General features: G+C 48.8%; 1 protein-coding gene across 5 annotated transcripts in view; it reads left to right on the plus strand.

The window, feature by feature from the left end:
• The first annotated feature begins 79 nt into the window (after nucleotides 1–79).
• The window catches only part of PHACTR4 (phosphatase and actin regulator 4), a 64,607-nt gene continuing 48,482 nt past the window's right edge, over nucleotides 80–16,204 (plus strand). For 2 of the 5 annotated variants that reach the window (XM_027706047.1, XM_027706042.1), the window contains exons 1-3: nucleotides 95–129; nucleotides 635–687; nucleotides 1,172–1,244. The gene's annotated coding sequence lies outside the window, so the exon portion shown is untranslated. Of the gene's footprint in view, nucleotides 130–634; nucleotides 688–1,171; nucleotides 1,245–9,984; nucleotides 10,222–16,204 lie in introns of those variants that run through there. The other 3 variants (XM_027706045.1, XM_027706043.1, XM_027706044.1) reach the window with 3 other exon arrangements.

Below are 16,204 nucleotides of genomic sequence, written 5' to 3' on the forward strand. Positions count from 1 at the left end.
CCAAGGGGCGTGTCCTCCCACCGCGGGGGCGTTCCCCGTTCCCGGACTACATCTCCCGTCATGCCCCGCGCCCGGCCCGCGGCGGTTTCCGGCGGGGCGGCCCGGGAGCGGCGGCGGCGGCGGCGGCAGGTGAGGGCGGGCGGGGACCGGGGGGCTCGGGGGACCCCCGGACCGGCCCTGCAGAGCCCCCCTACCCCGGCACAGCGCTCCGGGAGCGGGGAGGGGGGCGAGATGGGCCTGTGTGGGGTGCGGGAGCACGGGGGGGGCGCTCATTGAGGGGAACCCGGGGGACACGGGGTTCAAACCCGCGGGGTTTGAACCCGCATCTGATTCAAACCCACCCCCTAAACCGGCCCTAAACCCGCTCTAAGCCCCGCAAGCGGAGTTTCAGTCGCTGTGCGCCGCTGTGACAATTGGCCCCGAAAGTCCGGGCTGGGACCCCGCTCAAAGCCGGGGTGTTCATCCCTCCTGTCCCTCGCCGCGAGTGTCCCCCCTTCCCCCGAAGTTCTCTCTCGGGCAGCCCCGCTGGTATTTCTTTGTTTGATCTTCCCCCCCGTCTTAATGTTGACTGAAATTCGAACCGTCCCCGCTGTGCTTTCTGGCTTAATTGTTCTTTCCCTCTGTTTGCACGCAGATGAATTATTTACCTCTGTGCCTCGCTGCGGGGTTGTGTTTGCCCAGGTGGAGGTAGGTGAGGGCTTGGTGCCCCTCTCTGGGGCTGAGACACTGGAAAAAAAGTGAATAATGGGAGAAGGTGCTTCACTGAGGCTGAAATGAACGATAAAGCTGCACTTCTCAAACTTTAGGATGTGTAAATGTTGCTTCCACAAGGCCAGAAAGGGGAGTGGGAGTCACAGCATCATGGGATGGTTTGGGTTGGAAGAGACCTTAAAGATTATCTAATTCCAGCCCCCTGCCATGGGCAGGAACACCTTCCCCTATCCCAGGTTGATCCAACCTGGCCTTGGATACTTCCAGGGATGGGACAGCCACAGCTCTGGGAAATCCATTCCAGCCCCTCACCACCCTCACAGGGAGGAATTTCTTCCCAGTATCCCATCTAAATCTCTCCTCTTTTAGTTTAAAACCGTGTCCCCCCTCCCCAACCTTGTCCTGTCTCTTTCTGCCTGTGCAAAAAGTCACTCTGTCTCTTTTTTTACAATCCTTGAAGTGCTGCAGTGAGATCTCCCGGGAGCCTTCTCTTCTCCTTGTAATTGCTTAAAGAAAGCTGGAATTGTGCCGGGGTGAGTGTTGAACTTGAAGTTTGCCTTTGGAAAAGAAGAACATCAGCAAGTCCTGGGCAGAGTCAGGGAAGGGGGGGGGGGGATGAAGTTTTCTGTGCTCAGGAGGGTGTTCAGCTGAGTTAGTGTGTGCTGTAGAAGCTGCAAGGGAGTGTAAATTAGATTCCTCTGCCTGCTATGATTTCCTCAGAAATGCCTGTTGCTCTTCAGTCAGACCTTATAAATTAATCCAAATTGCTTTTTAAGAGTAGACCACACCTAAAATTGTATGTTTACGTGGTTTAAATTGCTTTTGAGGAGAGTGCAAAAAAAAAGGGGGGGGAAATAAAGCCAAAATGAGGCCACTCGTGAGGGACCTGGTTGGCACAGTTACACCAACTAAAGCTGATACTTTAGACAGTGATGACAACAAACCCCTTTCCCATTCAGAGTAGGTTTAAACTCGTTCTTCCCAACAATGCTGGAAATTACTGTGCTGTTCTGTCCTAAATCAGGGTGGTTTCAAGTGTGTCAGCGTGTCCTTTCACTCTGTTATCTGATAATATCTCACAAGGTGCTTTGCAAGGAAGGTTTTCCTTTTGGATTTACCAAGAAATGAGATGTGCCCGAGGCACAGAGCATCCTCAGGTCCTGGGAGATGGGGTGGAAATCCCGTTGGGAGCACGGGGCAGTGCCACAAACAAGGGGAATGTGATTGCATCCCTGTTTTCATGCTGCTGGATCAGTGATCTGTGATTATGCAGCCCTCTACTTCATTCAATCACTGGTTAATTTGATTTCCAGTTTAATTTGATGACAGTTTTGAGAGCCAAATCGCTTGTATTTAAACAAATGGCTTCTATTTTGATCAAATTTCATTGTGTTTGGCATGTGTTGGGGCATTATATGGATTAAAAATCGCTGAGACTGCGGTTCCTGCAGGTTTATTAGTTGGTGATGAATATTCAGTTACAAGCTGTACAAAACCTGGGTCTGGCAGGGAGTGGGAGAGGGGGGGCTTAGAGCAAAACTGGGCTTTTCTCACTGGTCCCAGTGATGCTGTGCAGCACAGAAGCTCCAAATATCCTTGGGATCACCTGGATCACCCTCAAAACATCTCACTTTTCAGGCAAAACCAGAACTCTGGGCTGCAGGGAGTGTGAGGAAGCTGTTGGGGACAAGGCTGTCATCTTGTTCCTGCTCCCATTAAGGTGGGAGTGGGTGTGCAGGGCGAAGAGACGCTCCCTGTCCTTCAGAACCAGTCCCCTAATTCTGTTTACTTGGGATTTTTCTGCCTACAAGTGCCATGTGGGGTGACTTTTGAGAGTGTGAGAATGCTTTTATTATTTTGCTGGCGAGTTTGGAGCCCGTGGAAAACTAATGGATGTGAGACTGCAGCAATGTTGGGCCTCAGCTTTGTGTGTCGAGGGGGGAAAAGAGCCCTTTCAGAGATCTATTTTTATCAGTTAATTAGTAGCTCTTGCTGACTTGTCAGTGCTGTGGTGATAACTATTCCCAGCTCTTCCCTGCAGTGGGGTCACTTTAGGCAGGGAATGCAGCAGCCAGCATTTGGCTGGGGGTTTAACCCCTTCCAAACTGTGCCCCCCAAATCCGAGAGCAGATTCCCAGGGGAGGAACCAGCATGTAAATACACGGAATATCGTGAATCTTTACAAATGGTGATTGACCTTAATTTTCCCTGTGCCCTGGAGGAGGAGTTGTATCTCAGGAGGAGCTGAGTGTGGAGGTTTGCCGGTGGCTGAGTGACAGGCTTGGGATCAGAGGTAAAAGGCTGCAGGTTTCCCAATTCGGGCTCTTATCTGCTGGTTTTCGGTGACTCAGGATGATCTGGGACCATGCTGGGGGTTTAACCCTTTCCAAACTGTGCCCCCAAATCCAAGGGCAGATTCCCGGGGGAGGAACCAGCATGTAAATACACAGAATATCGTGAGTCTTCAGCAGAGGTGCTTTACAAATGGTGATTGACCTTCATTTTCCCTGTGCCCTGGAGGAACTGTTGTATCTCAGGAGGAGCTGAGTGTGGAGGTTTGCTGATGGCTTGGGATCAGAGGTAAAAGGCTGCAGGTTTCCCAATTCTGGCTCTTATCTGCTGGTTTTGAGTGACTCAGGACGAGCCAGGGGCGGGAGGTGACCATGCAGAACCTCTGGCGATGACACGTTAGTGTTTTGCTCCCCGCGGATGAGGAATTGCTGTTTTCCTGGTTTCTAAATGACGAAGCCCTGAATCTGCAGGTGCTGTTTCTCGTGTTGTTCGGTTTTATTGCGTGTGGTGTCACTTGGTTTGGATTCTCAGCAGTGCTGAGCCATAGGGAGGTGAGAGGCAGCTCAGTCCCAGCTCCAGCCTGGTTGTCACGGCCTGAATTTCTTTGTTTGTTGGTGACTCTCTGCTCTTTCCACCGGGGACGGGATGGGGGAGGGAGGACTAATTATCTCCAGAGAGAGGCTTTTAATGCTATTAGCCAGAGGAACAGGCTTCATCTCCCAACTTGAATGAGTTGTGTGAAATAACACGAAGCCCCGGTGGCAAAGATAGGAAAATTGAGAGCAGTCCAAGCGGTTTCTCTCTGCTGAGCCCTGCAAATAGATTTATTTTATTTTTTTCCCCCAAGCCTTTGGCTGGCAGCAGCTACTGGAGGAGGGGGAGAGCGGGTAAACAGATTGTTAACTTTATTCTTTTGTGTTTGTGCTTTTGGAATGCTGATTCCAAAACACAGTTAGGAATCGCTCACCTACCAGCTGCACTGCGAAGTCGTGATGGGCAATTCATTATCAGGGACTAATTAACCGCGGCTGCTGAGTGTCATGGGGCAAAACAAGGTGCATACTGATGAGGTGGGTTTGTGCAAGCCTGGCACTTCTCCTGCAGTCGGTGCCTTTTGAACCAGATTTGGGAAAGATCACTGGACTTTGGTAAAGTTGAAGTGCCGTTAGACCTGAGGGTTTGAACCTTTTCACTGCCAGGTCCAAAAAGCTGCTGCTAAAAGCAGGAACCTCTTGCTGCCAGTACCTCACTTGCCTGCAAGGTTCTCCTTTAACCAATCCCCAAAAGTGATGCCCTTAATTAGAGCTGTGTTGCCACAGATTTAGTTGTCTAAAATCCAGCAAGATTAATCCCCAGCATTGATTTAAACCAGCCAGCCCCATATGGGCGTCTTTCATCACCTCACACTTATCTGTGGGAGGAGTGAACCTTTCTTTAATGTGCTTTTCTCTCCTCAGTTCTCTCCCTTAGCTTTTAAGGGTACAAGCAAGAAAAAAATTTGGCCTGAATCCTACAGAGAAGCCTTGATTTGTAAACTTGGATCAAAGTTTGGGAGGCACTGACTGAGTTGGTGCCTGCACAGTGTTTAGTGCCAGGGCAAGCTCAGGGTAAACACCATGTTACTGAGGTTGTCTTAGCAAAAAAAGGGGTTATTCTGGACGTGAGGTTGGCATCACAAGCTGTGGCTCAGACGTGGATGTGAAACAGCCATGGAGGTGAAGCTTCCAGAGGCATTTATGGATGGGGGGTAAAGCCAAAGGTTGTCGCCGTCGGAGAATTTGAGCTTTGAACAAAGCAAAGTCACTGTGCCAGTTTTCAGGGGACTTTGGCTGCACTCACGTGCCCTTGGAGGTTGTTCTCTTGACTAATCCTCCTCCTCAAAATCAAGTCAGGGGTGTTTGTCACCAACTGAAGTCGCTGGTGCGGGTCGGGGGGATCGGCTGTGGGAGGTGGGATTTGATGGATATTATTTCTGTGTTGGCAGGAGCTCCCCTGCAGGTGCACAGAAGTGCTGCTGGGGGGTTGTTCTCGATCCCTCTCCTCTCCAGAGCTGTGTGGAAGCTCTTGCTGTTTTGCTGCAGTGAGTTTGCAGGTACAGCTGTCACCTGCCAGCCTTCGGATCCCAGTGCAGGAGAGGCTTCACTGGGATTCTGGGACAGAATCAAGGTCGGGAAGGTTTGGGCTGGTCTTTGCTGGCTGCCTCAGGTTCTGTGGGAATGCATTTTTAAAGCTGCTCTGCTGCAGTGTTGACAGTGGAAATCTGGATGGATCCACAGAATTCCTGCTCCGTGCTCCTGGATGGAGTGACCTTGTGCTGCCGAGGTTCTCTTTATCAGCTGGGACCAAGAAGGTGGATGATAATTACTGAAGTAGTGATAATCTGTCAGATTTGTGCTAGAAAATGTGGGCTTTTATTGTTGTGGATATGAAGTTTAGTGTCTGTTCCAAACCAGGTGTAATTTACTGGTAGGTGGGAAGCAGCAGGAGCAGGAAAAGGGCTGTTATGGAATCATAAATATGCTGAGTTGGAAGGGACCCATCAGAAGCATCGTGTCCAACTCTTGTTAGGTTTGTTCCCCCGTAAAAGGTGTTTGTGTGATGCCAGAAGAGAGAACAAATAATTAGAAGCAAAGTCTTCTTCCCTTACATGTTTTGATCAGCAGCAGGTGAGAAGTGGCACATTCCCTGTAGGGTCATGAAAGCTTTGCTTACCTTGTGCTGAGAGTCAAATTAGTGCTTATATCCTGCTCCTGACCTGCTCTATATCCTGTTCCTCCTGCCTGTGGATCAGGGCCAGAGGGGGAGCAAGGTCATGGAATTTTTCATCTTGTAATTCCAAATCAGTTTTTAGCATGCAGTCCCACAATTATGGACAGGAACACTGAGATTACAGGGGGGTGTAAATGAGATTTCTCCTGGCTCAGCTGTGCCTTCTCAGAGCAATATCCACCTTTGGGTGGAAGTGTCAGGTGAGTGGGTCAGGCTATCTTGGCTCGTGCTGTTTTCCAGCAGTTTTGGAGTTGGGGATGGCTTTTCTGTACCTGTTCAGAGCAGGTGGAGGCAATCAATAGGCTCAGCACAGGCAGAGCAGGGAAACTTCAGGAAACTCCATACCTGACATTATAAAAAGGTTTTTTTTGTTATCATTGTTCCATTTCACTCGTCTTATAAATACAGGATTTTTTTCCTGACTATGAGGATAAATGCAGGGACTTTTCAGTTGCTGAACCTGAGGTTCTTCTGTCCCTCACCCAGGGAGGCTGTTATTTGGGAGTGTTAAGTATCCAGCTTCTCTGAGGATGTTGGTGGGCTTATGGAATACATTTGATAGAAAGAAATGGGATTTCCAGGATGAATTTATCGAGCTGGCCCTGAACGTGTTGCACTCTGGTCACCTGCAGTGTCAGGCTTCCCGAAACCTGTGTGAGCACCTCAGGCTTTGGGAAGTGGGATGGAGTGCTCTGAGGATCCCCAAAATCCATTTGACACCAGTGATTACCCTAATCAGTGCTGTTCCTCACCTGCTTTCAGCTTCCAAAGGGAGCCTTCAATTTGTATTTTAATGACTGGGTTCTCCCCACCTATCAGCTGTGAGTCCAGGGAAAATAAGGATGTTTGTGTGGACAGGAGGCCTGATTTAGCTCCCAGCTATGTTGCTGCCGTGGTGTTTGATGTCAGGCAAGTCACTCTTTCCTTGTTTCATCCTCCTGTCTATCCTCTCCCAGATTAGTGCTTAGTGAGGGTGTAGTCACCCTCCTGTTTGTAGCTGGAGGGACAAATTAATTCATCTCAGCCTTAAGGGCCATAATTAGCAGGTTCTACTGGTCTGGGTCCCATCCTACTACATGTGTAGGTGGGACCTTTAGTAAATGGAATATGAATAACAGGAGGAAGGAACCATTTGAGCAGCTGGGATGTGTTGGGTAAGTCCAGCATCAGGTTCAGGGAGTTGTTTCTTCATTTGCACCTCGTCCTGTATTTTGTGAACGTGTAATTTGAAGTTTTAACTCTGCAATTTTTTTTATTTTAAGTCTTTATTCAGATTTTACACTGGGCTTTTCTGCCTGTGGATCTTGTGTTTTTTGGTTTGTTTTTTTTTTTGTATTAAGTTCTTTTGCAAGGGAGGTTTTTTCCAGAGCTTCTCCAGTGAAATGAGAACAAGTTTGCCTTGATTCTGCAGCAAATTCTTGCTGCTCTTGGGAAGTGGGATTTATAAAGCTGCTGTGCTACATTTCAGCATGGAAAGGGAGGTGGGGCAGAAACTCCCAGAAATCTGTGCCTCCTTTAATATGGAATTCTATAGGTGCTACTCTTGCATGGAGAGCAGCAGTCCTTGCATAAACACTGGATATATTAACATTTCTAACTAGTAAATTTATGGATAATCTCTTCTTTTGGAGGATTTATTCCGATTTGAGAGCATTAGTCTCTGGGAAAATTAAACCTCTTTTAAATCCACTTTGTTCAGAGACCAGACTGGGGAACTGCTGGTAAGCCCTGCCATCTTCCTCCTGCTTTTTCTGCAGGCTTGATTGGAATTGCAGTGCAGGGGCACAGCTGGTCCAGAGGCACCAGGGGTTGGGGTTTAGGTGCTTTATCCAGTTGTGGCAAAATGGATTTTGGAGCCTGTTTGCTGTTCCTGTAACGGGCGTGTGCAGCAAAAACAGGGGAGAGCCCCTAAACCAACCCCCAAGGTAAGGAACATGGAATGTCTGTGGGAGCTGAAATGTGTGGATAAAGCTGTTTATTGGCACGAGGCTGCAGCTTTTGGGGGGCTGGGGGAGGCGAAATATCAGTGCTGCTGTGCCCACTGAGGCGTACCCTTGTTTCAGGTGGCTGATTCATGGCTCTGTGTATTTAATCATAGTTTCTATAGCAGTGAAACCTTTAATGGGAGGGTGGAGTTCACTCCCAGTCCACGGCGGGTGTGCGGGAATTTTGTGGCCGATTCATTCCCGTGTTTTTGCTGAGCAGAGTCAGTTTTACGGGGGATAATACTGAAGGATATTCTGCGTCTGTGGTGCGTGTAATGAGGACTGAAACAGCTCTTGCTTTTTAAGAGTAGTGTTATTTTTAATAGTGGTATCATTTTTAATATTGTGGCATTGCCTTGGGTTGGTTTGTACAGTGCTGTGTGGCTGCACTGCTGCGGAAATGCAGAGTAGGATTCCTTATGTTGGTGTGGATGTTCATCTTGCTACCTTTTGATCACCAGTTAAGATAACAGAACTTGTGATTGTAGCTGACTTGAGTCCTCCTGTGCTCTCCACAAACCCTTCCCTCAGGGTCTGACATTATCTGATGGCTCAGAAGTTATTGGGACACTCTTTACCGGTGTGGTTTAGTTCTGTCCTACTGAAAACTCATATTTCTTTGGTATTTCCAAGGTGACTTTGCTGCAGGAAGCTGTTGGAGCCTTCATTCTTAGTGCCAGCAGCAAGGGGTTTGATTTGCATCATCAAGATAATGTGGTGGATGGTGTTTCTGTGTGGATTTGGAGCCACATGTCACCTTGCTCTGGTGTCCTATAAAAATATTAGTGCGTTCTTGAACCTGGAGAAGAATGTTGATCCTGGGGAAGGGCATTATCTGATGGATCCCTCAGTGGGATGAGGGTCCTCTGGGATGGCTGATGGTGCTGCTGAGGGGTTGGGCTTCAACAAAACCTTGTCTGAAGCTGCTTTTAGGGGTTGCTCTTGGGGAAGCGTGACAGCTTGTTGTTTGCCGGCACCGATTGTCCCCTCTGTTCATCCTTGCCCTGTTTTGAGCAGGAGCACTTTAAAAGCAAATAAAGCTTCCTCGTCCAGAATTCTGGTTCTGATGTGGCACATGACGTGCTTGTGACAGCGAGGGCAGCTGAAACAAGGGAGGGAATCTGTTGGGAATGGATTAGTATCTGCATTAAGCAGAGGGGAGCGTGTCCATTGCCAAGAGTCTGTCAGGGGAGTGTTGGCTAAAAACTGTTGTGCTCAACTTGGTGTGCATGGGGCTCACCAGCAGCACGATGACTTTTGCCCGTGTCCCTGAGGTGAACCGTGTGTGGGGGTGAACCTGCTGTTCAAAATCCAGCACTAAGGCAGTTGGGAATGTGGTGCACGAGGAGTTGGAGTGGTGGATGTCGGCACTGCTCAGCTCTGTGGGTGTTGTTCGTGTCTCCCCCTCCATGGGGAATAACTCCTGCATTATTGTGGGTGTCCCTTGCCCTGGGAGATCAGAGAAGCTTTGCCTGTCGCACAGACTTTGCAGGTAAAGTGGAGATCTTGGTTTATTTGCCTTTTCTGTTACACTGTTGGAGGCAGGAACACTTTGCTCCTTGCTTTTTGATTGTAGCAGTTTGGGGCATGAGATCATCTAAACCTGGTTTTGTGGAGTTGCAGGCTTGATCCTTAAACTCAGTGTCCCCACAGGCTCTGTCTTCAAAAAGAATTCCTTGCTGGAAGGCTGTGTTTGTGCTGGCTGATAGGAACTGAGCTGAGCTGCCTGTAATCCCTGTCTGGGTTTGAAGTAGCCTTTGTGGGGTGAAATGTTTGCTGCCTTTCAGCAGAGTGCTTGTCAAATAGTTTAATTCAGTGCACTCAGCTTTTTAACAGATGGGACAGATTTTTGTGAGCTGGGCAACCACAGCAATTGTTTTGCAAGGTGAGACATTTCTGTTTTGACGGGCAGGAGAATTAATAATGCTGTGTGATTCATAGCAGTGATGAGTCTGGGTTTGGATCAGATTTGGGTTTTTTTAAAGTATATTAGCATTTGTCTTCAAAGAAAGCTGAGCTGAAAGCCAAAAGCTGACAGAACAGTTCCTGAGCTGCCCTGATAGGATGGATCTTGTGGATAGAGATCCCAGTGCACTTGAGAGACTGGGAGAATTGGTGTTGGGCAATGTGAGCACTTCCCCAAGAGGGAGGGAGGGTGGGTGGCACCAGGGCAGTGCTGTCTGGGGACACGAGGGCTGTGCCAGCCCACAGCTTCTGGGAGGGACTGGGAGCTGTGGGACACCAGATCTGCCTCAAGTCTGCTGGGGGAATGATTAACCACGGCAGGAATCCATCCTGGGGATAGCCAGCTCCAAATGGAAGCGTTCTGCAGATGGCCAGACTTGCTAAACAGCACAGGAACCACAAGCAGGGAAGGAGATTCTGGTGTCTGGTGCTTGTTGAGCTCAGTGTGCATTGCAGGGCAGCGATTTTGTGTCTTGGCAAAGGCAGCAGCAGGATCTGTGTGAGTATTCAGCAGTCTCTGGTGGCCAGGCCTCCATTTGCCAGCCCTGTTCCTGCTGCGAATCCAGGGCTACCCTAAATCCCTGCAGACTTGAGGGATTAGGGGGCAGGTCCTGGAGGAGGGAGCGAGGCAGGGATCAGTTCCCATTTCAGCAGTTTATTGCCTGCTCTCGGGGCTATCGCTTCCTCTGCAGAGGGGTTATTTCCTTCCTGCAGGGTGTGCAAGAAAGTGAAAATCTGAGCCATTGCACATTAAATTTAGTCATCTGGGGACATGTGGGGCAGGTGATGAGTCAGTTGGATCTCGGGGTGTGATCTGCCAGCGGAGAGCCGCGGTCCCCAAAAGCCACAGAGAGCCTGTGTGTTTTAGCAGATTGCAATTTAATTGGCCTGGGAGCGAGTTTGAGCTGTTTTTGTGGCTGGAGAATTGCTGGTTTATGTTGTGATCCCTTAACAAAACAGCTCTGCCATCAGGCTTTGTGTCTGAGCAGCACAAAGGCTGTGCTGGGAGCAGAGTGGTGTCTGTGCGTGCCTGGTGTGTCCATCTGCGCTGGCTGAGGGAGAGCTGGAATTTGGAAGTGCTTTTAATTGTGTGGGGGGAGCAGGTGGCTTTTCATCGCAGGGAATTGTTTATTCCGGTGCAGATTGGGGCAGGGTTTTGTTGCTGTTTGTTGTTCCAAGAAGAGGGGAGGAACGAGGGGGTAGAAAGGGTGGAACTGGTTGAACTGGAATTCCCGGGTCACGCTTGGCCTTGGGTTACGATCAGCGAGGTCCTGCTCACTTCAAAACCCGGGGCTGGCAAATCCTGGTGCCTTGGGATCTGTTGGTGCTTCAGGTGTTCAGATGCTTCAGGTTGTTCACAAGTGTATTGAAAGAGTTTAAGAATAGTTTTGTAGCAGAGATCTCAAATAATTTTATAAATAAGAGTAAAAAATCCCGTTTTGTCACAGGAATTCTGTTCTCTGAGGATGTGTAGGATAGACACTCGTGGCTTGGTGATTGAACTGGCTCAGCATGGAGAGATGAGGATGGCACCTTCCCTGTGGTGTTTGCTGTGGGAAAAGGAACAGAGGAGCGGGCAAGATCTGATGATTCCAGGCTGTTTGGTGCTGGGAAGCCTCACTTGATGCCTTCCAAACCCAGTCCTACCCCTTCCCTGTAAGGACAGGCTGTCAGAGCCCTGTTTGGGGCTGCAGCTGTGTAAACACCCCAAAGTGCTGAACAAGTCCTGGGTATTCACTGCCTTCCCTTATTCTCCAACAACTGCTTTGTGGCCCATGTGACAAACAAATTGAGGAACTGAGCTGGATTCAAACCAGCTGCTTCTGCACCAGGCTGGTTTTGACCGGGGTCAGCTGCTCCACGGGATCTCCCTGGTGCCGAGAGAGGCAGAGCCTGTGGAACCACAGCTTTAATTACCTTCTGCACAGGGGTATTTTGGGGTTCCAGGGCCGTTCCTGTGGTTGTGCCTCTGTCCCCTCACCCTGAATCACTCCCTCCAGGAAGTTTCCAGGTTGAGCTGTTCCTCCAGTTCCACTTTCAGCTCAGACTGACCCCAAAGAGCTGTGAGGCTGCAGGTGTTGGAGGGGGCTGTGCTGAACTCCATGGGTTTGCTACTGGTGGGCTTTCCATGCTCTTCATTTTTGTGGGAAGCCTGTTCTTTCCATTGGCTCCCACAGATCATAGAATGACCTGGACTGGAAGGGATTTTAAAGATCATCTCATTCCAAACCACCTTCCAGCAGACCAGGTTGCTTTTTCCTGGTAAAAAGCTGGTTTTTATCCCAAATACACTACAATATTATATTTTTGTAAGACATGAGGGAAGTTCTGGTTCTTTGTGGTGGGTTCTCTGCTGCAAATAAAGTAATTTGAGACCTCATTAGTTGCTTCTGTAGTAAAAGCTACTAAGAGCTTGACTCTGCAGCAGGATAGTTAATACCAGACCTCACACAAGGCTGAAAGGAAGCCATAGTGATGGGTAGGGCAGTTAAAACCAGTCTTTCCATTCCTGTTGGCTGCTGAAACTGGGATGGAAGTAGGATTGTGTTATGGCTGAGCGGTCTGAGCTTCCTGGTCCATGGGCTGCCTTTCCCTGGAGCTCCCTGACCCATCCAGAGGGACAGAAGAGGCTGCAGAGAGGTGCAGATACAGGTTCCAGCAAATAAATTTACAGTTACTTAAATTCCTGAGAGCTGGCAGAGCTCCTGCAGCTTTCTGCATGTCATTGCTGGCTGCTGGGGTGGGGAGGATGCAAACCTGTGGGCTGGAGTCCCTCTGAAAGCTGCTCTAAGTTTGTGTTGGGTGCTGTGTGGGTGTCTCACAGCTCCTGTGCTCCAGGGAAGCTGTTGTGTATCTAAACACTGATTTTTTTTTTTTTTGTGGGCACCTCTTTGTGAATTGAAGCGTTCCTCAGATTAAGTCATTTAGGAAATCTCTATTTATGGGCAAACCTCAAAGCTGGCTGATAAACACCCTCAAATGAGTGACTTCATCCATCCAACTTGGAGCTGTGGCAGAGGGGAAGGATAGCTCCCAATCCTGGCAGCATTCATTTACTGAGCAAAGCTGGGTCAGATTGGATCCAGCTTCACTTCCTTTTTACCACAAAACTCTTCCTCAGTACCACTTTCATTGCAGACCCAAGTTTCCCTTTAGTAAACCTGTCACTGTGGGTCAGGGTCATCTGCACAAACAATTCCTTTGGCCATTGTACAACGGGCTGTGCAGGTTTCTAAGACCTGGGGCTCACTCACACCCACCTTTGAAGCCTTAAAAACCTTGCAAAGCATTTTTTTTGTTCCATTTATATGGCTCAGTGTTAACATTTTTCCTTACTGTGCCTTTTCCACATTACGTGTTGCCAGACATGACTTTCTCCTTCGGTTTTGCTCCTTTTCATCTACTTTGTTGCTCTTCTATACAGTTCACTCCCTTCCCAGAAACCTTGTTCAGGATTTGCTGGGAGTGCTGGTGTAGGTGGAGGGAGTGGGGTTCCTTTGTAACCATTCCTGGTGCTGGCACCTCTCGGAAGGTCCTGTTTGCTGAGCAAACCAGCAGTTCCTGGCTGGCTGATAACTGTGCTGGGGAGTCACAAAATGAACCTGCTCTGATGTCCAAGGACACAGCAGCTGAACAGAACAGAGAGGCTGTTCAAGAGAAGTCACCAGAAAGTCCCACAGCTCACGGTTCAAGCTGCTTATTTTTCAAGGATTTTTTTTCCTCACTGGATTTTAAGGCTCTTTCTCATACTGGACTTCTGTTATACTATTGTGAGGTGTATATATAATTCTTGATAGCTTTGAGATGGATTGATTCAAGGTGATCTGCCAAACCCCTCAGGTGTGCTGGTTCTTGAGCAGGGCTGGGATTTACCTGGAGTGTTCCTGTCCAAGGCACATCTGGTGGATCCTCTGCTCGTGAACCAGGTTTTCACTGAGCCAGGTATGCAGAGCCAGCTCCAATGACCTTCCACTTAATACAGCCCATCCAAAGGCATTTCCTCAGCTTCTGTGCCTTGGGAATGTTTGAGACTCTTGATATCTCCTCCTTCCACATAATTTCTGCTGTTGCAGTTGCAATGATTCCCTTGGTTTGATTTGTGCAGTTTTCCCTGGTTGCCTCCCTGGCCCAGGTCAGCTCATCTGCCTGCAGGGCACGAGGAGAGATTTGCCACTTCAGCTGGGTGTTTTTTTTAGCCATTGTTACTGTGAAAGGTCGTTTTGTGGCTGGAAAGAAGCCGTGATAGTTTTACTGAGCTCTTAATGCAGCTAAACGTGTTGGCTGGGAAATGTCATCTCTAATGGAGAGACTGAGAGCTGAAACCTTCCTGTTCTTGGGAGAGCTCCAGGGGATCACTGCCTTTAAGATTGTGCCATTTAAACTTTAATTTGAGATTATTTGGAGGAGTTTATCAGACCAAAACCTCCCACAGATCTGAAAGGTGAGTGAGCATATGCTGAGCAACCTGGGCTAGTGGAAGGTGTCCCTGCCCATGGCAGGAGGTTAGAATTGGATGATCTTTAAGGTCCCTTCCAACCCAAACCATTCCACAATTCTGTGTGAATGGAACCCTAACCCTTGGAAGAGCACTAGGAAAGGCACAGCTTTCCCCTGAGTTTAAAATCAACTCAGGGCCCCTTAGCTCAGATGGCTGCACTAAGCACCATCCTCAGGCAAACACTGTTGCTGCTTCATAAACTTTGTGCACAGCCATGAGAAGTACAAATTATCTTTTTTTTTTTTTTTAAGGAAATGTTCTTGTTCAGGGACTTTATGGCCTTATTTTCACAGTGGGATGCCTCGCTGCCTGCACTTTGTTATAAAGACTTTGCCAGATCAGTAGTGGGAATTAATTTCTCTGATTTCCTAGTTATGGCCAGGGCACTTTTTTATTAAAGCTGGAGCTTTAAGAGTAATAAATTGCCTGGGGAGGGTTTCTTTAAGGAGGTTTGATACCTTAATTAGAAGTAATTAGAAATTATGCTGGTGAGACTGTGAAGGAAGAAGTAAGGCTACAGCTGATTTACAAACTACCTGAACTGCTTGGCAAAATCTGCCTCGAAAGGTGAAATTCAAGGCTCCTGTAGATTCAGTGATGTAATTTCCATTCAGGAAGAGTTTTAATTTCAAGTAGCTGAGCTGTGCCCAGTTAAAAAGTGTTGACTCTATGAGTTGATAAAGACACCTACACCGCACAGGTTTCCTGTGTCTCACGGTTTTTCAAGTGGGAACACCGAGCTGCCTTCCCAGGGTGGAGTTTCATTAGAGGTGCCTGGTTTGTGCTGGAATGTTGCAGTGGGGAAAGTGTGGGGTTTAATCAGATTTCACACCCCCTGTGGTCTGTGTATCCCGGGAGGCAGTTGGGCAAGGGGTCCTTTTGGAAAGATCCATGTGGCAGGACTGCAAATTCAGCTCCACTGCTGCTGGAGTTTTGGGAGTTCAGGTGAGCTTTCTAACAAATTCCTTTTGGTGCTTCGATGGGGGTTGAGCTCATTCCTGTCGCTTCTTAAAAAGAAACAGTTTTCAAGCTGGCTCTGCAGCTGCTGAGGCCAAAAGTGGCCTCGTTTTGGGGAGGAAATGGTGGTTGCAAATGAAGTTGTGTATCGAGTCATAATTGCAGGGCCATGACCACAGCACTGCTTCGTTTTCATTGAAAGTCTGACGAAAATGGAAACCACAAAACGAAGGCAAAGGTGGTTTGAATTTTACCCCAGAAGCCAGAGGGAAATAAATAACCCTGTTATTTTGTGCCTTCTGGGTGTGTGTTACAGACACAGATTATGTATAGGCCAGATATGTGCAACCCACAGTCCTCAGCTGCTCCTGTAATGGTGGGTCTGGGATGGAGGTTTTTGTTTGGACGCATCCAAACCAACTCATTCGGATCCTTCCTGGCTGACAGGAACAAGCAGAGGACTGAGCTCATGTTTTTGGTGGCTTTCATCAGGTTAAAATCAGTGAATCCCAGGATTGTTTGGGTTGGAAGGGACCATAAAGATTATCTAATTCCACCCCCTGCCATGGGCAGAGACACCTTCCACTAGACCAGGTTGCTCCAAGCCCTGTCCAACCTGGCCTTGGACACTTCCAGGGATGGGGCAGCCACAGCTTCTCTGGGCAACCTGTGCCAGGGCCTCACCACCCTCACAGGGAAGAATTTCTTCCCAATATCCCATCTAACCCTGTCCTCTGGCTGTGGAAAGCCATTCCCTGTGTCCTGTCCCTCCATCCCTTGTCCCCAGTCCCTCTCCAGCTCTCCTGGAGCCCCTTCAGGCACCAGAAGGGGCTCTCAGGTCTCCCTGGAGCCTTCTCTTCTCCAGGTGAACCCCCCCAGCTCTCCCAGCCTGGCTCCAGAGCAGAGGGGCTCCGGTCCCCTTATCAACTTCATGGCTCCAGGATTTTGTTCCCAAGATGCAGGTTTGCCTGGAAGGTCTTGTTGGGTTGTTGAGGCTGATTCTGCTACTTCAAAAGCTTCTTTGGAA

This window comes from Neopelma chrysocephalum, unplaced genomic scaffold (genome assembly GCF_003984885.1).
Source record: "Neopelma chrysocephalum unplaced genomic scaffold, ASM398488v2 Primary Assembly neopelma1_361, whole genome shotgun sequence".
Classification (NCBI taxonomy): Eukaryota; Metazoa; Chordata; class Aves; order Passeriformes; family Pipridae; genus Neopelma; species Neopelma chrysocephalum.